Below are 10,066 nucleotides of genomic sequence, written 5' to 3' on the forward strand. Positions count from 1 at the left end.
CTGACGACAATAAAAAAAAAACCATTTTTTATATTTCTTAAACTTTGTCCACTTATTCTCCTCCACATCAGCTTTCATAATCATTGAAAACATGTTGCATATGTCGTTGCACTAATAGTTACGACCCCTCCAATGAGACCCTTAGGCAAGGATTGGCAATTCCGACTTCTTGCCCAGCAAGTGTATAAAATGCAGGCAGGATTGAATTGATTTTTATTAAAAGGCCAGCAGGTACCGAAAAAGGTGTCGCCAGCACTGAAGACGTTAATTTTGAAATTATTTCGCCACTGCAGCAGCCACGACGCGGGGCTACCGATTAGGCGCGCGCGCACCCGAGATGCTCGTTGTAAGAGACGGCGCAGTGAGAGCTCGTTTTCGCGTCCTCAGACCGATTGAGTAAGAAACAGCAACGCCTCTCCGGTGACTTGAACGCACGTACACCGATAGTCGCAGTGATCTGGTTAATGACGTCGATTTATTTTTCAGCGGGCATAAGAATGTCATCGTTAAACTGTGCGTTCCGTGAAGATCTTTCATTGCAGTGGTAGCAAAAGCACGCGTAGCACAAGTAGTCCGTCTCACTGGCAGTCACTGATCTTTCGGGCGTTAAACGTTCCTTCAAAGCATTTATGTCTAGGTCGGTCACTCTGCGAGATTTTGGTTTCTTTGCAATAAATAAAGGAGTACTGACACGATTTTGAGACATCGCAAAAGGGACGTTCTTTGCTTCGTTGGTATGCAGTGTCAACGCTGTCCACACAGCGGAGTCGGAGAACACGTATAAAATATTTTAGTTTGACTTTGAAGTTTTCGTCGCTGAGCATCTGCAAGCCAGCTCCACTGCAAGGACATTATCCCGACGAGTCAAGACAGTTCCCCCGAGTTTGCGAGTTCTGCGTCCTGCATGCAGCCTAAATCGTAGAAATCACTGTCAGGGTCACAGGACGACAATTCACTCATCGTTGTTTATGTGCACCACGAGCAGATGACGAATTTGCTGCTAGTACGTCGCGAGTTTCTGTATCTCCGTGACGTCACACTGCTATGAAACGACACTCAGACGCCACTCCCTCGATATCTAAACCGAAAGTGTCTTTTTAAGATGGCGCTAAATAAAATATATACGATGCATTCCGAGGCACCACAATAGTCGTTTTAGGTTTCTCGACACCAGTATTTTTATTTAAAGCAACAATCCAAAATTTTTTAAAATTCGTGTCAGTACTCCTTTAAGCTTCTTGTGCTTCGAAAGGTAGTCTCCACAATACACTCATTCCGAGCTATACTTTCTCGCCATGAGACGCACAGGAGGAGTAGAGTAAGAGCAAAGCACAAGAACTATCCGTGCCGAATAAAGTCTGAACAGCGCTCTGAACGCGCGGCTAGTTCAGGCCGTCTGCTGCCGACATCTAAGATAGGCAAGCGCATCCGGTTACCGATAGTTTTGCTTTTCTTTCCTTTGACATTCCATATTTTGCTTTGCCACTGGAGCGCCACGTTAATGCTTTCCACTGATCGCAACTGGCGCAGCGCAGTTTCTGTGGCAGCAGCGTGCGTGAAGCGAGCGCTCATAGCTCCCTTATAGAGTTCTCATATTGCTTCCATCTCTGCCTTGTTGTCAGCGCCTAGCTGCGACGCGAACAGAGGGCGGATAGAATAGCGAAGCTCCAGTGCACGTGCGTTCAAGTCACCGGAGAGGCGTTGCTGTTTCGAACTCAATCGGTCTGAGGACGCGAAAACGAGTTCTCACTGCGCCGTCTCTTACAACGAGCATCTCGGGTGCGCGCGCGCCTAATCGGTAGCCCCGCGTCGTGGCTGCTGCAGTGACGAAATAATTTCAAAATTAACGTCTTCAGTGCCGGCGACACCTTTTTCGGTACCTGCTGGCCTTTTAATAAAAAGCAGTTCAATCCTGCCTGCATTTTATACACTTGCTGGGCAAGAAGTCGGAATTGCCAATCCTTGCCTAAGGGTCTTATTGGAGGGGTCGTAACTATTAGTGCAACGACATTATGCAACATGGTTTCAATGGTTATGAAAGCTGATGTGGAGGAGAATAAGTGGACAAAGTTTAAGAAATATAAAAAATGTTTTTTTTTTAATTGTCGTCAGAAGTTTTCACTGTCCGGTGTTTTCTTTAACTTAGCCCGATCATATCTCTTTACTGAAAAGTTATATAAATATAAGATTCGGCAGTGTGGTAGATAAGCATGCGAAGAACGTAATGCGCAATTTTTGTCGCTCTGCTACAAGGATTTTTCGAGATAAAGACCTTCAAAGTAAAGAAAATAACGTTTCCTGGGCCAATTTTGAGGTTTTTTATAAAAACATCTACACTACACATCAAAACTACAAATATCTGAGCAGAAGCAAAAACATGCATATATTTAGTTAAAAAATTTCAGCTACCTAACTTTAATATATTTTGTGCAATTCATAACGAAAGTTGGCCAAAACAGCAGAGCGGATGAGCGCTCCACTCCACCTCTTCGTCATTATTGATTTCCTGTGCTTCGAAAAAATTTTTGGCGGCAAAACAAATTGCAGATCTCTTCTTTCCACTCATCAGGCAATAATATACAAAATTTTGAAATAAATTTGAGAGGTCGACCAGCCATCGATTGTTCGATCTTACGTGGAATCACCCGTATGGTCCTAGCATTCCTTTTCAGCACATAGGGGAAATAATGTTCTGCTGTTTATTAAAAGTTAGCTCTCATTAAAAAAATATTTGGGAGAGTATCCAGAAGGGCAAATAACTTCTGCTGAAACCCCAAGGGGGACGAAGTTTGGTGAGATGCAGAAGAAATAATTCACTCAATAGCGGAATCGCAGCAGAGATCGCGTACTTGTTGCTGTTCTGCTAATATGAGACCGAAATTACAAAACTTCCTCTTACTTACGCGACTCTTAGCTACGACATATAATGTAATTATGCGAGTTTACGTACGAAATCCGCGATATGATTGAGACACGCCGTAGTGGGGTCTCCGGATCAACTTTGTCTACCTAGGGTTCTTTAACGTGGGCGCGCCTAAATGTATGCACACGAGTGGCATTTCACTTCGCCCCAATAGAAATGCGGCCGTCGTGGCCGGGAATCGAGCACGTGTCCTCGAACTTAGCAGCGCGACACCCGACACGCTAAGGTACGACGGCGGGTAGTCACGACATCTCGTACAGAGAAATGAGTACGATAGCAATAGGACGTATTTAACTTAGTCGGCACTACAGAGGGCAAGGAAGAAACACAAAAGCCGACGAAAGGACTAGGAAAGAAAAAAAAAGTGTTACAGCATGGAAAGCTTTTGTCTGGTGTCCAGACCAACGTTACTAGAACAAACTCAGTTTAAAAGCTCCGCCGGAGAGGCGGTCCGCGTGGCGGTCGTGAGAACTAGTGGCGCTGCAGTCACGTCTAGCTCCCGCGGCTGGCGCTTGTGATCTGCGCCGCCGATGTACGAGCGCACGTGGGTTACAGCGTCGTCTGCGCTTTGTTAGCTCGTCATTTTTGCGACTGTTCTTGACCAGGCTTAGCGTCTTGTGCGAAGACACGTGCATGATGTACGAAGCGTAACGAGGGCGAAGAGATTCACAGTGCGGTATGCCGACTTGCTTTGCGCCGGGCTGCAAGAGCGGCTACTGCAACGACGACTCCGCTTCACGACACTTCTTCGGACCTCCAAAAGACCCTACGCCATTCAAGCTTTGCATCGCAAAGATAGAAAGCTTACTGCGAAATGCAAGGTCTGTGACGTTCATTTTGAGAGTGACGACATTGTAAAGCACTATCGTCGTGTCGTTGCGGGACAAGAAGTTTTGATCCCACGTGGAAAGTGGGAACTCGCGCTAGGTGCCGTGCCGCGCTTGTTCCCATCACTTCCACCCCACATTTCAAAGCCAAAATGTTCGGGGTTTAGGCACAAATTCCCTCCAAAACGCACGGCGTCCTGCGAAAGCCCAGTGCCCAATTTGGAGGAGCCGCCAGAAATAGAACAGCAAAACGAAAGGCAGGCGATTACCTATATACGCTACCGAGACTGAGAGTTATCAGTTGTCAGCTGTCGCTATGCCTTCAAACCAGTGGATTTTCGAGAGATTTTACGACGAGGTATTGAACAAGATGTGCGGAATATTTTACACTCGCCGGCTCGGGAACGGGCTGCTCAGCGCAAAAATGTGACACGGTACACATAGAAAAGACGAGGACCAGCGCTGGTCCTCGTCTTTTCTATGTGTACCGTGTCACATTTTTTGCGCTGAGCAGTTTAATAATGGAATACCAACTAGCCCAATCCCACACTTTGCTTCGGGAACGGAGACTTACTTGTGCAAAAGATAATTGTAGTTGACGAGCAGTTTAACTGCGTAGTGAACGGCTACAGCACGAAGCGCAAACGGCTGTCGTACAGTGTAAAGTGCTGCGGGCATGGAACATCTGCTCGGTGAAGTTGAAAAACTGAAGTTGAATACTGACGACTCTTCTAGCGACAGAGTACGCGCGAATAACTGCTCGGTGCTCACATCACGGCCGATCTGTTCGAATTGTTTAAGGCACCGTAGAAGGATGCGACGTAGAAAGATGAGACAGCGACAATACAACTATCCGCTGAAAAAAATTGCTCAGAGACGACATCTATTCGATGTAACCGCACACTGAGATTTCATTTACCGAGTTCTCGTAAAATTTTCCGATTTTGGGTCAGTATCCCTTTAACCGTCGCGAAAACGTGTCTTGTAAACATTGCAAAGCATCGGTGATGGTTTTCGAGAAAGTTTTTTTCAGTAAATTGTAGAAACATGAGTACTGTTTTGCTAGAACGTTTTTGTATCTCGAGTAAGTACGCTTCTTTGTACACGTACTATAAAGGCTTTTACAAACGTGTTGGGTTGTTCTTGGTCTAGATAAGACGGCAGCGGCTAAAATTGTGGTGGTAGTTATAAAAATTACTCTGAAAACCCTCATTCGCTTAGAAACTCATATGCTTGGAAGTTAAGCGCAATGTAGACAGCTCAAATATTGTCACAAGGTCGTGACGTCGACGAAGGCAGCAGTCGGCACGTCCGAGATGAAACTCTTTATTTGGCCGAACTTGTCGCCGGGAAACTGAAAGTCAAACTACAGCAATACACTGATAGCGGCGAACAGAGCGTCGACCGTCGATCAACTGACAAGCGGTCAAGCGCGTCGGCTTTTATACAGGTGCTATCGAACTTTCCAGCGATATCGCTGGTGGCGGCGTTATCTCTCGACAAAGCTGGAACATTCGCGTGCAGCGCGCAATCTTACCAAAACGATCTATTACAGTCGCGAAGCTTCTCGAACACTGCTTCGCGGACAGTGTCGAGTGTTTATAACCGTCCATGCTGGTCAAACCAGAATAAATCAAAATAAACCAAGAAGTGGGCGTGGCAATATAGACCGAACATTGATTTTTAGCCAATCAATGAACAACGCACGCGGGCCAATGCATACAGACGGCCTTATGCATATCCACCTAAGTATCTACCTAACTAGTAGAATGAGAAAGTTGCCGCGCTGTTGCCGCGAGCAACGGCGCGGCGGACCGCAGCGTTATGCCGTGGCAGCAGACGACGCGCCGATAGTGGCGCAAGACTAGAGTGCCTCGATGCGCGCGCCCCCGCTTAGAGTGCGGTCATTCTTTGAAAGGGTCGACGCCGCGTCGACTCGCGCATCCGCCATGTTTTAGCCCACGCCGCGCTTTGGTTAACCCTTTTGTTGGACAGCGGGACATATACGTCCCACTTATTATTCCACGCTCTCGGCGCCCTAGCTCTTTGAGAGAGCTCATGCAATCACATACAAGCCACTAGCGCCATCTATTTGAGTATGCTAGAACATTCTGTATGCAATTTCGTGGCGTTTCCACTAGGTGGAAGCACGCAACAAGGCAAGAAGCAGTTTTTGTTTTTTCACTTGCGCGTTGCAGTTTTTCGGTGTTTTTGTGAGGTTCTTTCAAGCAAGAAAAAAATGTCTGGTGAGTAAATCTTGTCTTTCTTGCACTTCAGTAACCACTTACAAACAACTAGCAGGTATATTTTGTGATGTTTAGCAGTGCATAGATAAACGGAACCTGTTTACGAATAGTAGTGGGAATCACCTGTTCCACGTTAGGCTTAGCGTTGCGCAGCAATAGCGTGGGGGCAGCTCGGTCCATACTGATTGCTTCTTTTCTTTTTTATTAAGATACAAGAAACGTCTCACTGCTGAAGAAGCACTTGAATTATTCTGGAGCTTGCCAGAGAACTCTAACAACAGTGATGATGAAGAGTTCGAAAGCAGTGAAGATGAAGTTTGGGATCTACCACCGATGAGTCCAGCGAGAACGAGAGTGATGTTGAAAACGCTCCCCCCGCTTCGTCGAGCATGCTGAAGAAAGACGGCGTCCACCATATGCAGGCAAAAGAAAGAAAAAAAGGAAAAGTGCTGTTTCGAAAGCCGACACTGAAAATGATTCAGAAGGACCTCAGTGGGATACGTCGACTGTTTGTATGCCTACGCCTACGAATCACAGCTTCACGATCTCCCAAGACTCAGTCCGACAATCACTGCCCTTGACGCGTTCTCCTTGTATTTCGATAATGAGGTGTTGGACCATATTCTAGAACAGACAAATCTCTATGCTGAACAGACACAGCGAAAGGGAGGGTGCCGCTGACACGCGATGAGCTTGAAGCTTACATTGGGATGCTGATCCTTATGAGCGTCAACCGCATGCATCAACTTCAAATGTACTGGTCTTCCGATAGCTTTTTCTACGTGAATGAAATTGCCAAAGTGATGACATACAAGCGGTTTCAGATGATATGCAATTGTCTTCATCTGAACGACAACGACAAAATGCCAGGCTATGGTGACAAAGATTTTGATCGCGCATATAAAGTGCGTCCTTTGATCAACATGATGAACAAAAGTTTCAGACGGAGTACAGCCCATCGACACATGTTGCAGTTGATGAAAGCATGATTTTGTTCAAAGGACGCTCAAGCTTGAAGTAATACATGCCTATGAAGCCCAAGATAAAGAGGGGCTACAAGGTATGGTCCCTCGCAGACTCCGAAACGGGCTACCTGCTCCAGTTTCAACTCTACGAGGGGAAAAACGCTCAAAAACCACTTGACCGCACATTAGGTGAGCATATTGTTCTCTCACTAGCAGATGGTGTCGTGCCCACTGGTTCTCAGTTGTTTTTCGATAATTTTTTTTCATCAACAAAAACTTTTGCAAGAATTGCGGGACATAGGCATTTTTGCCCTGCGGAACTTTCCGTACAAACAAGAAAGACCTTCCGCCTGAGGTGAAAACTGACAACAAGATGGACAGGGGTTCATACTTGTGGCGAAGAAAGCGGGACGTCATTGCCTACCAGTGGAGGGACACAAAGAATGTCCACCTGATGTCCAATTACCACGAACCAGAATGTCGCGTCGATGTTCAAAGGACGCTGCCGAATGGCAAAAAATATCAGTGGAGTGCCCTCAGGTGGTCAAAGATATAAATGCATGGATGGGTGGCGTCGACAAGTTCGATCAAAAGAGGAATGCCTACCCTGCAGACCGGCGGTCTAAGCGATGGTGGAGTAGAATTTTCTACTTCATTCTTGATGCGGCGATTGTCAACGCATTTATACAAGCCAACTCCATCGAGAATGTTGGATACCTTCACTTCCGCCTCAAGCTTGGCAGACAACTCATCGCACAAAGGAGCTTCCGCAAGCCTCGGAGGACCATCACTGCCTTCAAGAATAAGCGAGGCAAGAGCAACGGTCGCGCGATGACTGGTGTTCCGGATGAGAGTCGGTTCTCTGGAAACACTCACCACCCAAGCTTCACAGGCACGCGACGGCGGTGCCGCTGGTGCTCAACCAGCAAAAGAGAAGTCCGCACGAGGTATATGTGCAAAGTGTGCAATGTTCCGCTGTGTGCAACTTGCTTCGCACCATTTCACAAGAAAGTGTGAACTACCTCAAGTGGACAGCGGGACATATGAGTCCCACTTTATCGAAGTGACCTAAGTGGACAGTGGGACATATAGGTCCCACTTTTTTCTTTGCAATAAAACACTTCTCGACTTTCAGATTTGTTTTCTTGGGATCAAGAAGTGATAAATAGCTCACTAAAAATGTTTTAAACATGATAACTTTTGTTCCCTCGTTGTGTCCAACAAAGGGTTAAACGTGCATGCTGCGCCTACCGCCTTGTCGTCCGTCTGCTCCGCCGCGAGTCCCGCAGGATGACTGGATGTTGCGTGCCACAGTGCACGAACCATTCTAGGAATGGTTGGAAGATGTTTTCTTTCCCAAGGGATCCTAAAAGAAGACTTTTATGGACAGTGAGGATAAAGCGTGACAAGTGGCAGCCTCTCGTGTGTGCAGCGTGAGTATTGCAAGCTTTGTTGCTGTTGCCCATCACCTTTCCTTTGCTACGTCGGGTGCTTTTGGGACGATTTCTGAAACGGCGTATATGCTACTAGTAACGCAGTCACAGAATAGACTATTGTAAGTTATGTGTGTGCCGTGGTTTTGAGTGCGAGTTGGTGCCTCTACAGCGCGCATTGTCGCACTTGAACACGATCGAACGTTGAGCGAACTGGTAATGCCATATGGTTTTATCGCGTTTGAACCATTCGCATAAATTTGGCGCTGTTTTCGGGGTGTGCTTGGAAAACGTGCTTTCATTGTCGCGAGCATCTCCTTTTGTTTTTTTTTATGCACGAAGGTGTGATAATCAATATTGTCGCGTCTATAGTGAACTGCAAGTATTTGGTACGGGTTGTGATTTCTTTCCTAGCAGGAACTAGAAATCGAGAATGTTATTTTTCGTTATCCGGTGGAATAATTTGCCAGAATTGCTTTCTCTGAACAAACGCTTTCTTGTGTACATTACCATACGCGGTCATTAGTTTCAACGCGGCATTCACAGCGCTGAAAAACATTGAAACATTACATAAGTATAGTCGTTTCCGCTGCGATTAATAAACGACATTCTGATGCTTACTGCAATTTCGCTGGTATTTTTTCGAAATGGGAAATACAGCCATATTTTAAAATAGGTATTCAATAAGAGGACACGAAGACGCATACATCCGGCAATCGGTCACATATAATAGCAGCCTCGGAACCTGCGCGCGGATTCCAATCGCTTTAGCCCTTTCAGCCCTGGATTTTTTATTTTGGCCTGATACATTTTTTGTGCGTGTTTTCCTAATAGTTAGGACCTCAGAAGATCAAAAACGAAAAAATTGAGCCAGTGGTGCAAGTAATTATGGATTAATTAGCATGGAATCAAATTAGGTCATTAGGGCTCAGTGGCCGTGAAATTAGGAAAATGGCTTCTTTATTTCTGCTACTCACTAGAGTACACAAAATGTGAACCACGTCTCATTTTTCAGTGTGATACCCCTTGAAACAGCTTCTGTACGACGTCCCGAAAGCGGCGCTTAGCCGCCTCATCTGACCGGCCTCGGCGTCACCCATCACTTCAGTCAAGCTTTTTCTTCTTTGTGGCTCCCAGCTCCGCAAATATGTCGCAACTTTGGTGTCAATCACAGCGGGGTTCATTGAAGAAGTATTTCCCCAAGAATGAGCAGTTCTGCTTTCATTTTCAAAGTGCTAGGGGAACTTTTGTGCGGTGTCGTCAATTGACGACGCCAGGGCCGAACAGCGAGTAGACGTTAGGACTCTCACGTCACCAAATTGATCACTGGTGATGGATGTTGGGAAATGCTGTGTGTATGGCACTCTGAAAATGTGCGTTTGCTATGTTGACAACATTCTCTCTCTCTGCACATCAAGTGCAGAGAGAGCCCGTAATGATGAATGGGATGGAAACGTTGCGCTCCGGTATATTCCATCTAAGTTTATTTTCACTCCATATCTCTAATGTAGCCGTCAAATCTGCGCGCGCTGTCTTCAAATTTTTATATTTCGCTAATTCGTTCGCTTCACTAGGTGCGTTTCTCGCTCAAATTAAGAAAGATTGCTTAAGAAAGACGCGCAATTTGCATTGCGCGTCTCAATACTGCGTGTCTCGTTTCGAGAATTCGAGC

At 46.1% G+C, this 10,066-nt stretch overlaps 1 pseudogene; it reads left to right on the plus strand.

The window, feature by feature from the left end:
* The first annotated feature begins 7,020 nt into the window (after nt 1-7,020).
* Nucleotides 7,021-7,978, plus strand: LOC119380129 (piggyBac transposable element-derived protein 4-like; annotated as a pseudogene).
* Nucleotides 7,979-10,066: the final 2,088 nt, after the last annotated feature.

The sequence above is a fragment of the Rhipicephalus sanguineus genome, chromosome 1 (assembly GCF_013339695.2).
Source record: "Rhipicephalus sanguineus isolate Rsan-2018 chromosome 1, BIME_Rsan_1.4, whole genome shotgun sequence".
NCBI lineage: Eukaryota > Metazoa > Arthropoda > Arachnida > Ixodida > Ixodidae > Rhipicephalus > Rhipicephalus sanguineus.